General features: G+C 44.1%; 1 long non-coding RNA gene across 1 annotated transcript; it reads right to left on the minus strand.

Annotated features, from left to right (window-relative positions):
* Positions 1-259: 259 nt before the first annotated feature.
* Positions 260-23072, minus strand: LOC115074635. Its single transcript, XR_003852301.1, has 3 exons — positions 23018-23072; positions 18407-18478; positions 260-850 (listed from the first exon to the last, which is right to left on the minus strand). It is a non-coding gene; the product is annotated as an uncharacterized LOC115074635 (long non-coding RNA).
* Positions 23073-24742: the final 1670 nt, after the last annotated feature.

Consider the following 24742-nt stretch of genomic DNA (forward strand, 5'->3'; position numbering starts at 1 on the left):
CTCAGTGGGAACGGAAATAAAATTAAAATACATATGGTTATAAACACACAGCAGACATGCGAGGAGTGGAAGGGAAGGGATAGATGGTTTAGTTTTCTTATCCAAATGTATGTGGGGGCAAGTTACTCTCTTGTTGACTTCCCTGCTGAACTAAGTCTCTTGCGCCCTCTGGTGATGTAAAATTACTTTATATTATTATTTACACACAGTTTATAGTAGGGGTGTGCAGAGATGCTCATTTTTTATTTGTTTTTTCATGTTTTTTACTTCATTTGTTTTAATTTATTTAAAATGACAAAAATAAATTTAAAAAAAGGAAAAACAAAACAAAAATATTGGGCCCCTGGAGGGGAAATAAAACCCTTCTGGGCCTCCCCTCCAATCCCTCTCATCTCCCTGTCATAGTTTTCTTTTTGTTCACTGGCCAGAAGTGGTCCCCAGTCTCTCCTGCCCTGCCAGATGTACGCTTAATGGTGCTGGCAGACCGAACAATTTTTAGTATCTTCCTTATATCGCTGCACTGGCAGACCGAGCCATTCTTAGTAACTTCCATATGTCACAGCGCTGGCAGACTGAGCCATTCTTAGTATCTTCCGTGGGTCGTGGTGCTGGCACATGAAGCCATGCTTAGTATCTTCTGTAGGTTATGGCACTGGCAGACCGAGCCATTCTTAGTATCTTCCGTATGTTGCAGTGCTGGCAGACCGAGCCATTCTTAGTATCTTCTGTAGGTTGTGGGGCTGGCAGACCGAGCCATTCTTAGTATCTTCCGTAGGTTGTGGGGCTGGCAGACCGAGCCATTCTTAGTATCTTCCATATATTGCAGCACTGGCCTCCATATGCTGACACCCTGTGAAGATACAGAAGAATAGAGTATGAGGGATTGGAGGGCAGGCCTGAAAGGGCTTGGGGGGTTTTTCAGCAACAGCATTTAAAACAATATGAAAAAAAATGAATGAAGTTTTGTTTTCTTTTTAAAACAAACTGAACAGAACTGAAAAATTGTGTTAAAATGTTCCATTCTATTTCAAACCAATGCACATCCCTAGTTTATTGAATGCCCCATGAGAATTCCTTGGGATGGCCGGACCTTCTTCCAGATGTGTAACTGCTCAAACAATCAGATCCGGCTGTGACCACATTTAAATCTGACACTGAGTTTTTTTCATCTTCTTTTCCAAGGCTGGGTTTGCATTGGTTCTAATTTTTGTGACTATTCAGAGAACTCTCAGTGAATGAAGCAGTGCAACATCTATCAGTGCCCAAAAACATATTGACACTTCTGGCTAAGTCAGACAAATGTGGCAATGAATTTATCAGATTGATTAAGACATTGCCCCTGTTCAGTTTAGATTTTTCCAAACACAACCTCTCCAGCATCCCTAGCCTTCACCCCATCCAGCACATACAAGTTCACATTTAATCAGCTCACCCAAGCAGGCCCTCCCCTGCATAAAGCAATATTTCAATTGTTTAAGCAATTCTTCAGTTTTACACTAGATGGCACCATTGCCCACCATCCAACTTTTTAATGCACTATTATTCATTTATTAATGATCAACAAGAAATCCTTTTCAAGTTCGAAGATTTAATAAGATAGTTGTGGAGGGGGGTGGGGACAGGCATTTCTCAGAGAAAAGTGGGACATACATTAAACCTTAATGGAAGTACATTAGGCTGGATGGAACTCCTGTAAGGTGGCCAGGATAGTATGCTGTATGAAAAAGTAAAATTTAAAAAATAACATAAAATAGAGGGTTTATGTGTTTTCTTTAAGAACTCCAGTCTTCCAACCTGTTAATTACCAAACAGAAGATGACATTTCATAACGCCAATGAAAGAGTGGTGACATTAAATAAGGAAAGTCTGATGCATTAGGAGGGGAGGTGGTATGAGCCTTAAATTGAAAAGATCACTTTTGAGATAAAAACAAACTGGAAGAGGTGAGAACTACAAAACATTGTACATTTCTGTGCTGAATACTGCAGAAAATGCTGCTGTGCTTCCAGAAGCCTTATAAGAGGTAGCCAGTTAGTACACTATCGCGCTGGGCTTATCGCACTACACTTTTGAGGTGTGCCACAAAAACACTGTCGTACCTCTATACGTTTTATGAGTAGCCAGAGAAACGCTCTAGAGCCAGGCTTGTTTCACTACACTCAAAGTTTTTTTCAGGAGATGTGTACTGCATTGCACCTTTAAAATGAATTTATTTATTATTTATTTGTTTTTTATATACCGATGTTCGATTTTACATATCACACCGGTTTACAGACAACTGAGTGGTGCAGGAAATTATTTCCTTGTCCCCCCCCGATGCAGCAACCCGTGTCGAGGAACCTTACACATTGTTTTTCAACTGAGGATCGTTTCTGTCATTACCATTTGAGCAAAACGGAATAGTTTAACATATTGGCACACATTTTCTACTTTAGAAAGGCTTTTAACACCGAGATGCTATTGATCTCTCTCTTATGGACACCATCACATATTCTGGTAATGTTAGATCCCAGGGCAGCATTTGACACTCTTGTTATCGCGATTGAGAGAACGTGGGATCTCAGGCTGAGATGGTTCCAAACCTATATCCAGGATAGAAAACAGTTATAGCGCAATGAGAAAAAGTCAGATTGATATCTCATGAATTCGGGAGTCCTGCAGTGGTCTGCCTTATCTACCTACTTTTTAACATCTATTTGGCTGACCTCCATGTCGACTTCCGAATTTATGCAGATGTCATATAATGTTTGCTACCCGTTGAAGACTCCTGGTCTGAGACTTTGAAAAGGGTTTCCTTTTGTATGACATCTATCAACCTGTTTTCACTAAGCCAGGATTTATCATTCAGTTTATCCAAAACTGAATTTGTAATTCTCCAGCATCAGGTTGCGATTCCAGGACCAATGTCTATTTTAGTGCATGGAGATACAATGAAAGTAAGTTCCCAGGCGCAAAACCTTGGTGACATCATTGACTCAGCTTTATCTTTTGTCCTTCAAACTAAGGCTGTTGTAAAATCTGGTTTTTATAAGCTTCGCCTGTTGCATCCCCTCAGACCTTTGCTTCTTCCATGTGATTTTTGCACTGTCGTAATGGGTTATATCTAGGTCTTCCCTTGCTTTCAATTAATCCAATCCGACTCTTACAGAACGCAGCAGCTCGTCTCCATTCCAGACCCTCCATTCGTGATCACATATCTCCTGTACTGGCTCCCTATACAACCAAGGATCAGCTATAAAAATGCTAGTCTGGTACATGATTTTCATAACCATCTTTCCATTCCTTGGATTTCTACAATGTTAAAACCTTATTGCCTACAAGCACCCTAAGATCCTCTCAAACATTTTTATCGGAGGCTCCATCCATCCATCCAGCAAGTGGAATTTCACAGATGTGCCTTTTCTGTTGCTGCAGTAGACTATTGAAATCACTTACCTGATGATTTACGTCTGATTCAATGCTCCAAACTTTTCAGAAAGCAATTAAAAACTCCCCTCTTCCTTCGTGCTTTTTTATTAAAAAAAAAAAAAAGTTCATCCTCCATTTTTATTCTATTATTGCTGTTCAACTTTGTTTGAATCCACCAATGTTCTACGTTAGTTTTAATGCTGTTATTTTAAAAGCTTTTAAGTTTTTATTGAATACTGTAGATCTTGTGTTTAATTGTCTGTTTATCTATGCATGTTCTTTTGTTAGCCGCTTAGGGTTAGCAACATAAGTGGCATACAAATAAAATAACATAACATTAACTCATCTGGGAGGATATTCCACTCCTGGCTGTGTCTTTTCTTACAGCCAGACTAGAAGATTATGGCAATATGTCACAGCCAGAGAATTACTGCGGTATACAGCAGGCCAAATATTTGTGATATTCAGAAATGTATTTATTTTTCCATCTTTTATCAAGGCACCAAATGGGATTTTTCTTATCTTCCCAGCCCACCAGGATTGGGGGGGGGGGGGGGGAGGAATCAGATGACTAGAAACTCAAACTTGAAGCAGGTTCAAATCCACCTGCTTCTAGGTAAGACTGAACTATTTGCACATATGTTAGCTCTAAGGTTTCTCACCATACCTTCGGCAAATCCAATTCCAGCCTCAGCCTTTACAATATGCATTTATTTGTTGAGCACTTTCTAATATAATCTTTAACTTAAAGAACACAAGAAGTGTTGAGTCTGACCAATGGTCCATCAAGCCCACTGTCCTGCCTTACTTTGGTTTGCCTAGAATAAGTGTAACGTTTTACCAGACTGCCTATAACTCCCTTGTTTTTATCCTCCAACGTGATCAGAACAACCTTTATGGAGCACAGAAAATAATTTGTTTTCAGTGAAATGTTACTTACACAACCACCAGGGGGCAGCCTTTCCATGAAACACAACCTGATGGCAGTAGGCTGTAGTACTAGCAGCATCACACGCTGTTCATGCTTCTTATTTTCAAAAGACGTGGTCCCGCCTCACGTGTCTCCTTTTCACGATAATCCACTGATAGTTGGCGCAGAGGAGAAGGATGGTCGTTCTGGCTGCTCTGAATCCAATCTGCCACTGATGCCCTTGTGCAACTGTGGATATGCCGCATAGGCTCCTGTGATTGTGAAATAATGGCAGAGCTGCGCAGCGGGGGTTACCGAACCTCTCCGTGCCATCGGACATAATCCCCCCCAAAAAAAGCAGTGCACTTTCTTGCATAGCCAAAAGGTTAGCCAGAGTTTTACTGCATGGCAGGAGCCACCATCATGTTTATAGTTCCATACAAATGATTCTCTTTATGCTCACCCAAAAATACACCAAGCCATGTGGTTTTTTCCCTTTTTACATTACTCTAAAATGTAAGGACAGGCTGTGTATCATGAACACTTTTCTGGTTTAAGGATCTGCACAATGCACAGTGGCACCAAAACTAAGGGGATACTTAGGCTGGCGAACTGAAAGGGAACCTTATGTGTGTGGAGCTGTAATCCTAGGGATGGTTCGTGTCACGGACCGCAACAGTCAAGGTTTGGGGAATGCAGTAAACGGTGGTGTTCTTATGCCCGAGCACACAGAGACGTCTGGTAGCCATGATTCCTAGGGCATCTCTGCCATTATTACACAGGAAGCGTTGGGCAAGCAGAGCTGCATGCACAGAGAATAACTTGAGCAAGTGCTTGCCTTAGAAGACCCACTGCTTATTGAAGACATCATTAATATGCCCCGGACGTTTCCAGCTCAGTGCGAATCATTCACAACTCGCCGGGGTCCGCCCCCTCCCTTTTTCTCTCTCTTTCCAGTTCCCCCCCTTGTTTGGAGGCAGCACACTAGAGCTCCTGCCGTGATCCTCTGCTGCCATGTGCTTCAGATATTCGGCAGGATAGCCATGTTAGTCTGCTGGCACTGAGCGTGCCGGGACACAAGTGGTTAAGTCTATAAAGCGCCCCCCTGACCCACCTTGTATCAGTTTTGCCGTAATCCTGTAATCTGCCACTAGGTTTCACTGTTGCCTGGTTGCTGGGATTCCCTCTCTCTCTAGGAGATGTGAATTCTGGCTTTGGGGTATCCCCAAACTCGAATGGCCTGGAGAGCAGCTGGGGATCAAACCCAGGTCCCCTCCATGATTACGGACGTACACATGCACGTCTTGTTTCTCCTCTGTTTGTCCACATTCTCTGGAGCATCCGGAACCAGTCCTGGTTTTACTTCCAGTGCATCCATGGATTAAGAGTTAGTGCTTTTCACAAATCCTCCCTCCCCTCTCGCCTCCCCCACCCCTCTCCTCACTCACAACTCCCTCTTTTTCCACCTTCCCTATCACTCGCACCTCCACTTCTTTCTCCTCTTCGCTCATTCACCCCCTCCCTTTCCCTCCCCTCCCCTCCATTTCTTAGTGAGAAGAGAAAGGAAGGGGAGCAGAGTTATGGGAAGGGGAGAGGAGGGTAAGTGACAACCTCCCCTTTCAGTCAGCTCAGCACCTCCTCCCCTTCACTCACTCTCCCCGAAGGCGCCCAGATGCCTTTCTTTCCTTCTGCCCGGGGAGGAACCCCACAGGTGCATCACTAAAACTGTGCCACCATAAATCTTGATTTCCTGCCCCTGCGCTACTCATCTTTGCAGGCATAGTAAGGTGGCTGCGGCAGGGCTGTTTTGGAGGGGCACTTTTTGACGCTCCAAAATTCTGCTGCCTGAGGCTGCCACCGCCCCCTGCCTCATGATAGAATTACCCCTGCCACCTAGGCTCTCACAGACACATACACACACATACACATACACACACACATGCACACAGACACACACATCCACACAGGCTCTCTCACAGACTCACGCATACACGCACACAAGCTCTCGCACAGACATACACGCATGCAGGCTCTCACTTACATATAAACACACAAACTATCACATAGCCACAAGCACACACATGCACACAGACACACACATCCACAACAGGCTCTCTCACAGACTCGCACATACAAGCACACGGGCTCTCACTTACATATAAACACACAAACTATCACGTAGCCACACGCACACACATCCACACAGGCTTTCTCACAGACTCACGCATACATGCACACAAGTTCTCACACAGACCTACACGCACACAGGCTCTCACTTACATATAAACACACAAACTATCACATAGCCACATGCACACACATGCACACAGACACACACATCCACACAGGCTCTCTCACAGACTCACGCATACATGCACACAAGCTCTCTCACAGACATACACGCACACAGGCTCTCACTTACATATAAACACACAAACTATCACATAGCCACATGCACACACATGCACACAGACATACACATCCACAACAGGCTCTCTCACAGACTCGCGCATACACGCACACGGGCTCTCACTTACATATAAACACACAAACTATCACGTAGCCACACGCACACACATGCACACAGACACACACATCCACACAGGCTTTCTCACAGACTCACGCATACATGCACACAAGTTCTCACACAGACCTACACGCACACAGGCTCTCACTTACATATAAACACACAAACTATCACATAGCCACATGCACACACATGCACACAGACACACACATCCACACAGGCTCTCTCACAGACTCACGCATACATGCACACAAGCTCTCGCACAGACATACACGCACACACACAGGCTCTCACTTACATATAAACACACAAACTATCACATAGCCACACGCACACACATGCACATAGGCTCTCGCACTGACACATGCACATACAGTGTCACACAGACACACATGGCCTCATCCTCACCTTCGGCCGTAGTGGCATGAGCTCCACCACAGCCCCACAGGTCTCTTGTTCTCTTTGGGCTGTGGTGGGATGAGCTCCACCACGGCCCAGCTGCCCTTCCTATGCTGGGGGAAGCTGTGCGCAACTTAGAGGGAACACTGCTGCCGTTCTTCAGCAACCAGTGATTTGGGCTCTCCTGCTGCCGCTGCCCCCAGGGGAGCTGCCCTGTGCAAATGCACGGCCTGCACACCCGGGCGCACCAGGCCTGTCTAGGAGCCCCTGCCTAATATTTTTTTTTCTTTTTCTGTCCAAGGCATCCTTTTTCTAGCACTCGCTTCTAGCCTCCTTGTGTTTATTTTCCCAGTGACACCATTAAGCCCTTGGAGGATTTGCTCTCCTTCCCATAACCCCTCATCTCCCTAAACAATGGTGATGTTAATCCATAAAATAAGTAATTATTTTATCTGGCCTCTTCGCCCAGCGTGCCAGCGAACATCCCTGCTCTGTTTATAGATAGACTAAACATGCCCAGGCCACGTCTGAGGATCGACGTTCTAACGGACCCAGGGAAGGGTGTTAAGCCATGGACCACGGCAGTGACAAATATACTGTTGTGTGAAAGTCAGATATTCCAAGTGACACATGAGATAGCGTCAGCCTGTCTTGAAAGAAAATCTTTTTCCTTTGTTTTCTGCTTCCAAGTGACTCACTCCGGTTTCCTCAGACAGATAGGACCTGCCCTTTATTGAGTGTTAACATCCTGGGGTGGGGTCAGGGAGGGCACTGGTTGAATTTTTACTGCAATCATTGTGGTTAACTTTTGGCATATCACAAATTCTAGGACAAAGGGTGGCAAAATAGAGAAGTCTGCACAAGACTGTTGTGGTATCAAGGCTCATGGAGTAAACCAAGGCAGAGCCAGACAAAAGGGACTTGCCCAGAGTCAAATAGAGAGGCAGAAGGGAGGGATCAGCATTAGAACTCGCATCCCACGGTTTCGTTCCATAATCCTGGACAGGACCCATATTGTCTCCCACTGAGATTTTGATAATTAAATTCGACAATCACAAAGAACCCTCCTTCCCCCCTCCCCCATCCCATGAACGCCCTGGGAAAAAACACGAGATCCTGCTGGCTTTGTGGGGGCAACGTAAAAAAAAAAAAGGTTACCAGCCACACTGGCAGAGCCAAGGGGGCGCACCATGCGGGTTCATTCTCGCACAATTCCTGGTGCATAAACTGAACCCTTCCCATTTCATTAGGTTCTCTCCTCTTTTTTGTTTCGTTTGTTGGTTTGTTTCATTATTTAAAACAAAACAAAGAAACCAGAAATGAATTAAAGAAACCACACTCGCTCCTGACCCGCTGGGGGGTGTCTGGTGCTGGCAGGCCCTGAGGCTGGCACCGCACCATTTTGAAAGAGAGGGATCGCGCCTGCCTCTTAGATCCATGGCTGGGGGGGGGCTTAAGCAGAGTTGGGGGGGGGGGGGCTTTGTCAGAAAGGCAATAGCTTGGTGGTGGTCAATAGGTCCTTCCAGCCACCCACCCCCAAGCAGCCAATCCAGATTTTGGGACGTCCCTAATAAATATGCATGAGAGAGATTTGCATGCACAGCCTCCAATATGTGCGTTAGGGATTTTCCGAAAACCCGAGTGGCTTGGGCTGAGCCACAAACTCTTTGGGATAAGCGCTGAGTCCTAAGCAAAGACCGCACCCTTCCCCTCTGTGTTTGGTTTAAAGTTTTATTTTGCAAAAGGGTCCCAGTTCCAGCAATTATATTTCTGGTAAAGTCTCAAATCAGAGGGGAATACCAAAACAGGAAGTGAAATGGTAACCGAGGTTGAGCTTTTTCTATTAATTCTCCTTCAGAACTGGTAATGCTGTTTAATCATGAATGAGGCTGGCTTTCTATCCCCCTGGACCGGGAAACGCTGCTGCCCTTTGCAGATCCTAAACTCTGCGGCCCACAGAGGCAGAGCTTGGTGGATCACAGGAAAAACCATTGTGCGAATAAAAGCACTTGCTGGTTGTTGTTTTTTTTTTTCTTTGCCCAGATCAGAAATGACATTGAAGCAATGGGACCCTCGCAATCCTGCGAGTTTTTCCCAATAGCACAGTCTCTGCTCTTTTACATGCACGATCTAGCCCACTGAGCTGTGCTCGAAGTTCCAGGAGCCTTTCCTGCGTTCTAGATGTTTCCGAGGCCTGCAGCTCAGACAAGTGACATAACGGGTGTCGGTGGTGCTCTTCAGTCGGCCTGCGCTGGTTTATGAGGCGGTGGCCAGTTGCATTCATTATGGGCCCCAGCAGAGACCTCACACAGCTGCTGGGATTTGTTTAAAATGCTTCTATAATCCTTCAAAAACGAAATATGAGCAGCTGCACTTCCAACCAGAAGGCCCTCTCTTCTTTGGGGGGGGAACGGAAGGGGGAGGCCTTGATGCAGCCCCTCGAGTTATGGAGCATTTCGTGCAGCCGAAAGGTGTGGAGAGCAGTTTCACCTGTAGGTGTAAAGGAAGATGGGAGGGCCGCAGACACAGGAGTAACCTAAGGAAAGGCCTGGAACAGCCTCCCGGTACAGAAAGCAGAGACAGAACTGGAGCCAGCTCTGGACAAGCTAGGGGTCCCCCAGCAGTGAGGAAGGCAGGGGAGAAGCACAGAGGTAAAGCTGGAAATCATCCGGGGCGCTGCAGCTTTGCTGAAGGAAGAAAGAGTAAGCAGACAAGAAGGGCCTGGCAAACTTTATCTGCCCCCAACTTCTCCCTCTCTCTTGCAGTCACGCTTACTAGTTCTGCTTTATCCTAAAATTAAAACTGGCAAGAACACATTTTTATATTTTTTGAGAGGCAGTTGTTAGTTAAACCAGAGAAATAGGGGGTGGGGAGGAACGAGGCTGTGGTGGCAGAGGGTGCATTTCTGAGAAGGGCCACGGATGGCGCTGCCACGGATGGTGCAAAGGAGAGGAAGGGGCCCTTTCCACCACTTCAGCACCGGACGCCAGCTTAATCGACCAACGGCACCTATACCAGCGAGGGACACAGCCACATCGCCTCATCTGGTGCACATCTGGGAAATGCTGGCAGAGAGCGGAGGTGCAGTGCGGCAGGTTTCCAAAGTTCAGAACAAGCCCCGCTCTTTTTGTTCCACTTCCTGCATTGAGCGCGTCTCTCGTGTGAGTGATCAGACAGCCACATCAGGCACAGCTTTACAATCTGCAGCGCGCTCTCATTTTTTTCTTTTTAAATCGAGGAAAAATCCAGTTTATTTTAGTCCTCGTGAAAGGCTCCACAGCAATAACTATGGACGTGCAGAGGCAAAACTTCTCATTTTGGTTCGAGTGGGTTTTTTTTCAGGATTCGTTTTAATTCTTATTTTGGTTCAGTTTGTTAGTGCTCCCACCCACACACACACTACCATCCCACCCCCTTGCCCCACCTGTGGCTTTCATCCAAGGATGAAATGGGCAGGAGCGATCCTCAGTCGGATCTGGCCTGCAGGTTCCACTTTAAAAATGGCGCCAGTCCGGAAGCCCGACCGGCCCAAGCTGTTTTACAGTCACGTTAGACCCACACCGTTCTCAACGGGGAATCCGTGGGCTGCAAGGATCGAGGATCGCTCCTGCCTCTTTCACCCTTGGATGAAAACTACAGAAGGGGTCAGGGGGCGACGAGGGGACTTTTAAAAAGAAATTTCTCAGCAAATAGTGCACTTTATTGGTTTCCAGTTCCATTTTTTTTCTGCATGTTTCTATTTATACTCCATGGCCTTTTTATTCTATATTTTGTGAGGCTCTGTCTGTGTTCTGCCTGCGTAACTAAGGTGAGGAATTCTGCCGGCGTGGAGCTTTGTATAGTGATTCGTACCACCCAAGTCGGACTGGGTTCTGTTTTCCCTACAGGAGGTGGATCGGTGTTTTAGGCTCTGGTGTAATATTTGCAGTGATTGTTACCGCTTGCATGCTGGTAGTTGGTGTCGTTACGATACTGTAATTGTAATTCTGTTTATCCATTGCGTTCCGAAGGCCAAGCTCATGTCCCACACCCCTTACGATAGGCCTAATACTGTGTCAGCTGCAGGGATCTTCGGTCGGCCCCACAGCAGTACATTTAAACATAATATAGGTGTTGTTGTAAGCAATGAGGCCAATATTCAGCTGCTATCTGGCTGCCAAAGTTAGCTGGATAAACTTACCTGGCGAACTTGGCTGAGATATTCAGTGGTGCAGCTGGGCTCTGAATATTCTCGGCTCTCTTAAAGTTTGCCAGATAAGTTTAAGCAGCCAACTTTATTTATTTAGGCATTTTATATACTGTCATTCCAAAAGAGCACAATGGTTTACAAAAGCAACATTCACATTATAGGACCGCACAACATCAAAGCATGCAAAATTCACATTATAATTCAACACAACATGAAAAACATTAGCTAGATTGTTAAATAGTAATTCATGTTAAATTAGTTATTTTTAGGTACTCTTCATGAGGTTGTCCGTGATTTATCTTAATATTCTTTAAGTCTCTTAGTAATTTTATGTTAGATCATCTGAAGAGCTATCCTAGACTTATCCAGCTAATTAATGCTAATTAATGCTGAAAATCAGCAGAATGCCCCCGCTCCACCCCTCACTTAGGGCTTGATTTTAAGACCCACGTGCGTGCGGTTCCCGGCGCACGCACGCGGACGTGCCCATTTTATAACGTGCACGGCGGCGCACACGCCACCAGATTTTAACATCCACGCGCGCGTGTGCTGGGGGAGGATTTTCAAGTTACGCAGCGACGCGATCGCCCTTTTTCTCAATTCCCTAAGCCTGATCCTATCCTTCCTCCCTCTTTCCCTGACCCCTAACCTAAGCCTGCTTGGCCCCGATTTTTTTAATTTTTATGCTTACTGCTCCTCGGGAGCAGAAGTAAACCTCGTGCACCGGCCGGCTGCCGGCGCGCGCTTCCCCGGGTCAGCGTCTCATGGTGCTGTCCCAGCCTGCCCCCGCCCAGAGCCTGCCCCCACCCCGCCCCTTTTGAAAGCCCTGGCACTACGGCGTGTAACGGGGGATACGCGCATGGGCGGGCCCTTCTGAGAAGGCACACGGCGCGCGCAGAGCCCGGGCGCGCGCATAACCACCGTAATTAATGCGCACGGGGCTTTTAAAATTTGCTTGTTAGCCATGTAACCTTTCAGCTGGATAAAAAGTTAGCCAGTTAAGTGAAGGTCGCTGACCATGGCAGGATTTTAAAATCCCACCATTTGTCCAGCTAAGTCTGAATTTAGCCAGATAACATGGCATGGAATATGGACCTGGCCTTGTTACCTCTGAAGCCTGCACTTTGAATGCCCTTTTTCATATAAAATCCTTTATAAATTCATTGGGCCTGATATTATTCAGCCACTACCTGGCTTCATAAGTTAGCTGGATAAATGTATCTGACTAACTTGGCTGAGATATTCAGCACAATGAATATACATGGCTGTTGGAAACTTAGGGGGTCATTTTTCAAAGCGATCGCACGTGAAAAGGGGCGGCGTCAAGACCGAAACAGGAGGAGTCGCGTGGCCGGCGAAAAGGTAAGGAGCCTTTTTGCTGCCTATTTTGCGCCCAATAGCACCACCTTTTATGATGGCGCTATTGGGTGTGAAAGCCGGCAGCGATCGCACCGCAGAGGTGTGATCGCTGCCGGCTTTCGCAGGCCTGCCCCCCGCTTCACCCCCCTGCACCGCGTGATTCACGGCGCCACAGTAGGTTAGAAAATCTAGGCCTTAGCCTGATAAGTTTATCCAAATAACTTATGTCGGCCCCGCCCCTGGACCACCATCACGCCTCCAGCCCCTCCCACGGACTGCTGCCACACCCCCAGACACGCCCCCGAATGTCACGCCGCCCCTGACACGCCCCTGACACGCCCCCCAAGCAAAGCCCTGGGACTTACGCACGTCCCGGGGCTTTGCGCGCACCGGCGGCCTATGCAAAATAGGCGCGCCGGCGTGCAAGTGTCCTGCGCACATAAATCCTGACAGATTTACACGCGCAGGGTTTTTAAAATCTACCCCTTACTGAATCAGGTACTAAGTTAGCCAGACATGTGCTCCGCTCCCGCCCCACCCCTCAGCTAACCGGCTTAATGGCAGCCACTGGTCATGGCAGGATATTTAAACACTGGCTGGCTAAGCCCAAACCATGCTGAATATTGGGTCCATAATTTCTAATTGTGTTTGAAGAGGGCTGTGCGGTTCACTAAGGCCCCTATTACCCTTGCATCAGTCCTGACTGGTTGCATGCAGGCAGCTCTCACTGCTCGCCTTCCTCCTGAGATAGACGAGTGTTTGCAGAGGGGAAAGTGTCATCCACAGATGTTTCACAGAGAAAGAGAAAGGCATCTGTCAGCTAGAGGGGAGCAATATATTAAACTCGCCCTATGCTTAAAGGAAGAGAGAAAATGATGTGTATTTATACTTTTGGAATTAAAAGAAAAAAAACACCCTGCTCTCAGTCACAAGAGACAAATTTGTCTCATTATACACATAAGACTACTGTGGTGATAGGAGAAGTCCTCTCACATTTAAAAAGGGCTGGAAAACTAGCAATGAGTCCAGAAAAAGCCTCAGTCTGTTTCAGTCACCAGCACGTTTCCATGTCGGTGTCCTATCCTCCTAAGGATTAGAATTACGAGACACAGAAACCCACTAAGCCAGGGCTTTCAGGTCACTACTGTGAGACATCTGAGTGAATACCTTCACCTTAGTGACCCGATTACACCATCCAGTGACCACCCTTAATGCCAGAGTTCCCCAAATATATTATTTACCCTTTTAATGTTTATTTTGTAAGCATCTTACTAGGGCATCACAAGTAGGCTGGCACAAAAGCTGTGTATTTTTTGCATCTCCACCTCTGGCACCTCAGCGACTAGCACAAGGGATCCCGCTGCACATCTGGAGCCCTTTTGGCCACTATGGCCGGACTTGCCCACACTATGAGTCCAGTGATAGGAGTGGCCTTTAATCACCGAGGAGACGTCAGTAAGCTTGTGTCTTCTGAGTAACCTGCTCCTGGTTCATGTATGTTCCAAATCCCGTTTTTGATACACAATCGCTGCATAACTGCTTATGACAGCAAGCATTTTATTTATTTTTTTTTAGCCTTGTCAACCTCAAAGTCTCTTGAAAGATAAATCTGTTTGAATTAGTTCTCTGTTACCCCTCCATGTCAAAAAGGAACCTGCCATGGCTGAGGGTTGTGTGTTTTGGCTGCTTAATGCTTTATTACTTTCTGTGTTCATTCATTTTTCCTACAGGTTTTGGACCTGATCATCTCCATTAGTTGTGGACTTAATATTCATTCAATGTTGACTGCGCCTATTCATCTCTGTATTTGCAGGTGGTTGGAAGTGGGTTTTTTTTTACCTTTTTCTTTCGTGCTATGCTGTGTTCAGTTTCATTCAAGATTTTTGTCTTTATCAAATTGTTAATTTGATAAACCTGAAAAATATACACAGTAACTGCAGAGCGAACGTATGGTAGAAAGGTCAGGATGTGTTCTTTGTGTGTCACCAGGCAATGCCAAATTTCTGGGGTGAAAGCAACACACCGTGGCCTTCATAATCCATTTCCTTTGTACAGGATCAACTCTGATTTCAGCTAATTAAATCTATGCCGATAACGGACCTAGAAGCCACAGAATAAGGACACAGGAAACAGAGGGCAGTACATTTTGCAAATCAGCAGAGACACTAAGAAAACAAAACAAAACAAAAAAAATCAGAATAGGCAACAAAAAATTAAGACTTTCCCTTTCTTTAAAAAAGGCCCTTAGGTTTAAGCCTTTCAAAAACAAACAATGCAAAGCTGTCAGTGCTCGAGGGGTTAAAGGTTTTCTGTCACAAAAAAAAAAACCCTCTACTGGAGGGTGGGGGAGGAGGAGGCTTGCTTTGCGCTAAGAAATTTGTTTTACAAAAGTCCTAGAATTCTTTGCCTGAAAACACAGTGAAGTGCCAGGAGAAAAGTTTGTTTAAAGTGAGTGAGCAGTGACATGGCCGGGTTTACACAGAGGGCCCCATAATAAACACATGGACCCTGTGAAGTATGCAAACATGGAGTGATGTTGTGAAAAGTTTTCATGCAACGGCTCTCGACACAAGCAAACATGCCAAAAGCCGAGGTTAAAAACGCCTCGTCCTGCCTGCAGGGAATCTTCCTCGGGGGCCAAGCACCCGAACTCCCCTGCCCCTTACTGGTCTCCAAATTCTGAAATTCTCAGGTCTGGCGGCACCGAAGGGGGATACAAATACACATATGTGAATCCCCAAAAGCAAATGTTTGTAAGGTGAACTTAGATCGATCCTCTCACCCCAAGGGCAGTGGAGGAGTAGCCTAGAGTTGAGAGTAGTGGGCTGAGGATCGGGGAACCCAGCGTTCAAATCCTGCTGCCCTTCCTTGTGACCTTGTGCTGGTCAGTTCACTCTGCATTGCCTCAGATACAAAGATTGTGAGCCTTCTGGGAAGAGGGAAATACCTACAGTACCTGAATGTAACTCACCTTTAGCTACCAATGAAAAGGGGGGAGCTAAAATCCAAATTAAAAAGTATTATCTTACAATATAATCTCAGCACTTAAATGAGAGTCACTGGTCTTCAGCTCTGACTTGGAGTGTCCTGGTGCCCCATAGTCAGGATTTCCTTGATTTAACCACTTCTACAATAAACAGAGTTTCTCTTGTCTGTGCATGTTCCTGTCCAGATCATAAGCTCCACGGAGAAGGGCTGTTTTCTTATGTGTGTGTGTTAGTTTACTGAATTTGACTGATCGCCTTTCTTGTATTGAAATCAAAGTGTTGTACATTAAAATTAATAAAATAAACAGTAACATAAAAAAAGTTTCAAAAATACAATAAGAAATCTAACACAATAAAACAATGTTAGGCAGCATTAGGAGTAACTGAAAACAAAAATAAGTTGCAAATAGAATAAAAGCAGTCAAATCAATTCACACACACTTGTGAGAAAAGATACATCTTTAAAGCATTTCTAAACTTAGAATAATCCTTTTCTAGGCGTTAGGCAAGGTGTGAGGAATTCCAGAGGTGGGAAGTTAGGAATGAAAAACTCATTTCCCGGGTTCTTTCCAGTCTGATTTCTTTGGGACAAGGCAATGTTAATAGCTCATTTTGCAAAGATGCAATGCTATAGCTACAGAAGATTTGAAAGGTTAGGCATCCTATCCTGAATTGAATATGGCATGAAATAGGTAGCTAATGCAGTGGGGTACCATGATCAAACTTTTTTTCCCCTAAAGATTAATTTAGCGGCAGTATTTTGCACCACCTGAAGTCTCCTGACAAGGTATGAAGAGAGTCCATGATACAAAGTGTTACAATAGTCAAGACAACATAAGACCAGTGAGTAAGTCAAAGTCTCAAGATCACCTACAACTAGAAATGGTCTGAGACGAATAAAACGTGGAAATATGTGAAGAGAGTCCATTCTCACTTCCAAAGTGGTAATGATGTCCTTATGTTGAACTGGGGTGCCAGCCATCTTAGAAGGAGGGAAGACATTCTGCTCATCATGGTTCCTGATAAACCACATTGCTTCTGACTTGTCTAGATTAACTTTAAGCTTGGAGAAACTAAGCCAGTTTGCAATCTCTGTTAGGCAGTTATTAACATTTTCCAGATGGTCTTTAGCCCTAGGTTCCAGGATGACCACAACCTGGATGTCATTGCTGTAGATGAAACACTAAAACCAAGGCTTTGTACTAGCATAGCCAGAGGTGAAAGATAGAGATTAAAAAGTGTAGGTGAGACATTGAGCCCTGCAGAACCCCAAGCTTGTGAGGTTGCAGAATTCCAAGTTTCTTGATAGGTTCTATTCTTGAGGAATGATTTGAACCAGTTTAGTGGGGAACTGTATATCCCAGTATGAAAGAGTTGATTTAGCAATAGCTGATAGTCTATGGTATCAAAGGCTGCAATCATGTCAAAAAAGCTAATGAGAGCAGCTTTTTCTTTGTCCAGACTTGATTGGTTTCTTTAGTCAGTGCAATGAGGGCAAATTCCATACTGAAACCATTCTGAAAACCCAGATGATGGAGTAGGTTTTGTCCAAAAAGTTGAAAGTTGAACAAGAATAACCTTCTCAATAATTTTAGAAAGAACTGTCAAGTTTGAAATTGATCTAACGTTTTCAGGACTGTCTAAATCAAGGTGATGCTTTTTAGGTTCTGGGTGAACCATTGCAGCCTTGAGAATATCTAATAAAGAGTCATGCTCTAGACTAGAATTGATGATATTAAGTAAGGAAATAGTCCTAAATCACGGCTTTTACGGAGTTTGAAAGGAAGTGAATCCTGTACAGAAGAAAAAGCTTTAATCTGCCCCAAGAATATTTGAGGCTAGCAAAAGAGTTCTTGTTGAATGATGAAAATTCGCTTACAGTGATTTTGACATCATAGGGAGAAGAAGGAACTGCTAAGGCTGGTATAGCAGTAAATGAAGATGTTATCAGGGACAAAGTCTGCTCAAATATGATTTTAGACTTAAAAGCCAAAGCAAAATCTTCTGTGCTTTAGGATGAGCTCTGGATTGGGATATTAATTGGTAAAGGAGCTTGGGTCTATTTTTAGCATATTTGAGAATTTTCTTAACGTAGACTTTTTTAGCTTTACCTATCCCAAAAAGATAATGCTTGATACTAAATTTTAAGAGATATTCATCCTCTATAGATTTTACTTTTACACCATTTCTGTTCAAGGTGCCTGGTCTGCTGTTTTAGGGTTCTCAGACCTGAGTGAAATCACACGGAATTCTATGCCATTCTCGGAGTCCGATAACGAAGAGCAGCAACTTGATTATAGACGAGATCTCTTTCAGCCCATGATTCCAAGAAGGGAAATCCCGGAGGAACTCAAAGTTTTCTTCATCTCTCTGACTTGAACCTTGACCTTAAGAGGAATTTATGTGGGGAACATTGAAAGATAAAGCAATCATGAGATGGTCAGTCCAGATAATTGGGATCAACTTAATTAGATGTGCTGGCAACATAACTCTTTCAGAAGAAAGAATTAAATCAAGGACATGATCTTCTTTGTGTAGGATTGTGAATCCAATGTGTTAGCTGTAGGTTGGGCATGACAGCATTGTGTACCTTTTCTAGTGCTACATAACAGCAGAAGTAAAAATACCTCTTTTCCTGAACTGTCTGTAAAAGATGTCCATGTTCTTTAGCCGATGCTGGTCTGGGGTTCTGAGGAGGCCTGCACAGTAATGAGAGAAACTTCAACACATGAATGAACCCCAAAAAGGAAATACAAATCTATTCTAATGGCCTGAGGGTAAAGATGGCAACAAAGCTGAGGACCCTTCAGTTATTTATTTATTTAAAAGAATTTATAGCCCGCAGAAATCCAAACTTTGAAGCAGGATACAATGTTCCATTGATAAAAAGCAAAAACAAACAACAACCTCACAGTTAAAACAAAACAGGACAGTAAAACTGACAGTACTCAAAAATCAATCTGCACTTCTAGCAGGGAGCTGAAACCACGACATACAGCAGGTGATGCATCTATTGCCTCTCTAAACAGGACTATTTTTAACAATATACACAAGGATGGCACAGATACATGGGGAGGAAGCATGCCTAGGAGCTTATGTATCAATATGGCTCTCTTATATCTAGTCCTCTATTGTATAGAAAGCCAGTGAAGTGCATAGTGCACTAGTGTAATTGGATCCTGCAGGCTAATCCCACAAATAATAAGAGCTGACGCGTACTGAACTATCTGGAAGGGTCTTGATACATTGGAAGAAAGCCCCATGTATAACGAAGTCCAGTAAGGACTGGGGTGTGTAATACGGTCTGAAAATCATGCAGACTGAGCAAAGGCTTAAGGTTACGTAACATCCAGAGTTTTAAAAAAGCACCACCTTAATGTGAGACCTCAGAGAAAACTTGGGGTCAAGAATCACATCTAGATTGCTAACCTAAATTGCTATTTTCAGATTGGCAACTTCAAAGTGAAGGACTAAGGGGACAACACTCAATGGAAATTGATTTAGGATTAATATTGTTTTTGACAGTGAGGGCCAATCTTTTGAAACAGCCATTGCCTTACAGCTAGCATACGAAAAACTGGTGACCATGTAGATGTGACTGGAAAAAAAACTGTACATCATCAGCATGTAACAGACAACCAGCACCCATATCAGATGATAAATAACAACTAGAGGTTGACAATGCTGACCCTTTATAATACAGCAGGTCTAAATAGGACCTGATGGGCCCAATTCAGTGTCCTATCCACACCATTTCAGGACATGCCAGGGGAGCCCAAGAGGACTCTGACAGGACTGAAGGAGAGTGATGGGGGGAGAAGCCATTTCAGATCCTCGGATACATGCCCAGATCCCAGAAGTTCCTTTAAAGTTCTGGGTGGAACTTCTTGTTTTGGAAAGCAGGCGTTTGAAAGCTATATATATTAATAATAATTAATTAACAGAACACTCAATTTTAATGGAACTAGATATTCTTTTACAAACTGAAATTATAGCAGTCATGTTATTATTATTATGTCAGGCGTGTGGGCTATTAAATATCTCCAGCATTGGGAAAAAAGTAATGATAAAGCAATTTCTATCCCAAAGAGGCAACGATTAATGCCACTGGGATTAATTGAAAGAAATTTGTCTTTTTGGAGTTATCCCCACTAATCAAACATCCCTATCAACAGTGTCCCTCAGATGTGTTCCTGCTGCTGCTTCAAATGCTATAGTGTCTGAAATCCAAATGTAATTTTTATGGTGGCCATCGACTCCAAGACTCCGAGTGCTTCACAGCTGCCTCACTGTTTACAAAGGATTCATTTCATTTAATCTCAGTATTAAGATCCAAAATGTTTGCATGTGTTCAGCGACGTTATTAGAAAGCTCCCTGTGACCCGGGAAGCATGCTTCCCATGCACAGCTGGAACTCCTCTACAAGAGCCTCAGACTCAACGGGGTGGGTAAACTCCACCCCGCTGATTAACAAGACACATCCTAGATAAATTACAGCAGTTTTCCACCCCCTCCCCATCAAGCTAGCTGTGAAGCAGCACATCCCAGTTGGCACTTGGCTCTGGGAAATGGCCGGCTTGTTACTGTCCAGTTCCGCCTCTGCCAAACATTCGGCGTGGTGCTGATGGGACAAAGCTGATACCAGCACCCAGGACAGTTTAATCTAAACAGGGATGGAGGGGCGTCAAGAACATTTGCTTGCCTTGAAACCAGATGAGCACAGAGGAAGAGCACCTGGATGACTACTGGTTGCTGGCTGGCGCTGGCCGCAGCCTTTCACCAATGTAGGGATAAAACGCATGACAAGTCTGGGCCGAGAAGTAAGTTGATAAGCTGAGATCTGAAAACCTACAGCTCTTCCCTGGAAGGTGGTTGACAATGTTATTTCTGTGAAGGTGGCCAGGGATCCCCGAGACAACAAGCATCAGCTCCTTGGGAAGTGCCCCATGCTGCATAAATTCTCCAATTTCTAGTGTTAAAGGAGCAGCATTAGCAGTCAGTTTTGATTGCTCACCCAGCCGCCAGCTATTTTGATGGTCACTTAAGACTGAAATTGCAGCTGAAGAGAAATAATTTAGTTTTTGCATTTATGTTGTAAAATAAAACACGATATCAATCACAAAAACTGGCCCAAAAAACACCCCACGGTGTACTCCAGTGAACCTTATAGTATTAATACAAAAATACAAATTGGTTTAACTGGTTTCACTTTTATATCATTTCAAATAGCCACACATTCAATCACTTAAACTTATATAGTTTGATTTGTAGGACCCAAACACAAGGAGTTTGTATATCAATCAAACTCACAATTGGTCATAGGTTGCATTACTTTATTTATAACTCCAATATTTTTAGGTATTTACTTCATTTTTTGTAAATATCACTTGCAATTAAAATACTGCCAAGCCTTAGGGAACTTCACTGTTAACAATACATCTCTCATGGGAAAGTCAGAATGATCAATAGTATCAATGTCACACAATCCCTGCCTCCATATATTTTCCAGGTGTAATGATACTTATTTCAGCTTTAAAGTCCCAATGCGATCGCGTTTCGAACCTGAAAGTCCTGCTTCAGGGGAATTGTCTACTCCAAGCTTTGTATCACAAAATCAAAGCTTCCCGTCATGGCATGAACATGGCTTCTGTAAATCTTATTTTCGCGGTCTAAACTCAGACTCGCCAATTCTTTGAAAGTGAAACCAGTTAAACCAAATTGCATTTTTGTAAAATAAAACACAACATTTTTTTAAAACTCAAAAGAGAGAGAAGGCTGTTACTCAGAAGAGCAGATAGGGGGTGGGTTCTTCATCTCACCGAGGGTTATCCACACTGGTGCCTTCTTCAGATTCCTGTCAGAGGGTGTGCATGGAAAAAATTAAATGTTTTGCATCATGTCTTCGTTTCAGTTTTTACATTGTTTGCATCATTCCGTTTTCCCATGTATATTATTCATTTCCTTTTGGTGGATGTTTTATTTTTGCAGTAGGTCTATACTTTTCACAATGTGATCATGCCAGAAGTGAAAGGTGAGGATTCAGAGGAACAGAAATAAATCTAGGTGCACGCAGAAGACACAATAGGGCAAACTGACAAATTAAAGATTGGAAGGTGGCCAACAGAATGAAAATTTTAAAAAAGGGCTCCATCAGTGCCAGGAAAAATGGTTGAAATGATTATAAAGAGCAAAATTACTGAACATATAGCTGGTCCATATTGGCTTTGTCTCATTAATCCAAGGGAAGTCTTGCCTCACCAATCTGCTCCATTGTTTTTGAGGAGGTGAATAAGCATGTGAATAATAGGGATGTGCATTTGTCTAGGCCTCGAACCCTGACTACACCTTGGACTGCTGCCTGCCCTGACCTCAGCCTGAACACTCAACACTACCTAACCTCTGCCTGAACCTTGACACTGCCTGGTCTCTGCCTGCCCCGATCTCGGCCTGGACCTCAACACCCACCCTCACCCCGGCTTGATACATGACTTCATCTGACCACTCCTTACAGGACTCTTACCTAAGCTCTGCCGACTCCTGGAACCCAAGGGCTCAACCTGCAGGGAACAGGGCTGGTATAGGTGAAGCTCCAGTCCCAGTCCTTATAAGAGCGAGTCCACCTGCTGTCAGCATGTGCCTAAGTGGGTTCGCCTGCTAGGCTGCATCAACCACGCCACAGCCCAAGGGCTCACATCTGTGACAATCCTAATGCCTCTAGATCGCTCCATGGTGCATCCTCACCTTGAGTATTGTGTGCAGTTCTGGTCACCACATCTCAAAAAAGATATAGCAGAATTAGAAAAAGGTACAGAGAAGGGACACCAAGATGATAAAGGGGATGGATCGATTCCCCTATAAGGAAGGGTTAAAAGGGTTAGGAGTCTTCATCTTGGAGAAGAGACAGCTGAGGGGAGATATGATGGAGGTCCATAAAATTAGTGGAATGGAATGAGTAAACTTGAATCAGTTGTTTGCTCCTTCCAAAAGTACAAAGACCAGGGGACACACAATGAAGTTACAGATGATACATTTAAGACAAATAGGAGAAAATAATTTTTTACTAACACATAATTACACTCTGAAATTTGTTGCCAGAGGATGTGGTAAAAGCTGTTAGTGCAACTGTGTTTAAAAAAGGTTTGACAGTTCCTGGAAGAAAAATCCATAAACTGTTATTAAGGTGGATTTGAGGAAATCTACTGCTTGTCCCTGGGATAAGCAGCTTGGAATCTATTTACCTTTTGGGATCCTGCCAGGTATTTGTGACTTGGATTGGCCACTGCTGAAAACAGGATACTGGGCTAGATGAACCTTTGCTCTGACCCAGTATGGCAAATCTTATCTTCTTATGTTCTTAATTTTGTGAGTAGTGTGCCCTGAAACAGTATAAACAACAAAAATTACATCATTCATTTTTTGTGTGGTTTCAGATGGGCAAACCTGGTACAGAGCACATGAATATATCTCTAAAGTGATTTATTTCAAGCAAGGAAAAAAAATATAAACTTGCAAAATATTTGCATGGGAAAAGTTTCTACCATAAAAAAAAATGCAAACATTTTGAAATTAAGATGATGAAACATTTTAAAATGAATGCAAATGGACATAGTAAGTACATCAGCTTTCTCATCCATTATCAGCTATAGGCCCCCCTTAAAACTTGAAAATGTCATCCGCCATCATCTGTACCAAACCCAGCTTCCCCTACCACCAACCCTGTACTGAGCAGTCATGGCATAAGGGGGCAACTTCCAGCTCCAGTTGCTATTGAGCTGGTTCTTCACTGACTTGCTGGAGGGAGCAGAGTTCTTGTAAGCTCATCACAGATGTATTGAGTTAATCCAATAAAAAGGTCTTCTCTACAACATAAACAAACACTAGGTTTGAGCTGGCGCTGGCCCTTCCAGCCCACTTTGTATCCTTTGAAGCAATGCAGAGTATAATTTTAGATCAGATGATTTCATGTATTTAGTACTCCTGAGGGCAGATCTACCCTCTTCCTGAATTCGTTTAATAAGAGGTCGTTAAGTCTCTTTTCTTTGCTGCCAGGCCCCAAACATGCGGCATTACAACTCTTATCGTGCAGGAGGCTTTAAGCTAGAATTAGAAGAGAAAGCTCACGCCAAGTTTTCCGATCTCCCTGATGTATCTGTGTTGCAAATAATCAAAAACAACACACGCCGACTTTACATGGCATTCCTTGGTGCACAGGAGGATACAGAATTAATCCAGTATGGGTGATATGGCCAGCAAGCTAAATGAACCAATTGCTCAGGATCTCCTTAGGGTCCAATCTAAGAGATTACAAGAATGCCCGTTCCTCCTCCTCCTCCTCTATACCATTACCTGCATTCGTTTTTAAAGAGAGTGAAGTTCCTGGTTTCCCAATGCGGTAGTTCTGGAAGAGATTACACAGAGCAGACCAGACGATATCACATATCCTTGAGCAGCTAATCTTCTCATAGAGTGGTTATATCCTCCTAGGGGTTTAGAGGGCTAAATTTAAGCACCGTTCGCCCACAAGCGAGCATTCAGCTTAGCTGATTTATGGGGCCGACTTTTTTTTTTTTTTTTAAAGCAATCCTCTAAAAGGAGTATCAGAAGGTTAACTCAGGCTAGAAAGTCTGAGAAGGCATTGTCCTGCAGCATCCCTCCATAGAAGCCGGGGAAAGACCTGCAATCTGATTACAGAGTTAAAAGTGTACGATATGACATGACATGACAACTCGTCATCCCTCTTGGTGCACTGGCCACAGCGGCGTCTGCTTTTAACTTCATAGTTTTGCAATAAAAACATACAAACTCAGTACATACTTGATAAAGAAAACCAGAGACATGTACTGTGAAAATATGTTTAGCTCAACCAATGCACAAACACAAAGGAAAAATGTCTTGTATACCATCTCCTTACAGCCCACAATATTATGGGGAATAAAAAAATCAGAAATTCTGGAGCAAGTTCA

This window comes from Rhinatrema bivittatum, chromosome 12 (assembly GCF_901001135.1).
Source record: "Rhinatrema bivittatum chromosome 12, aRhiBiv1.1, whole genome shotgun sequence".
NCBI lineage: Eukaryota > Metazoa > Chordata > Amphibia > Gymnophiona > Rhinatrematidae > Rhinatrema > Rhinatrema bivittatum.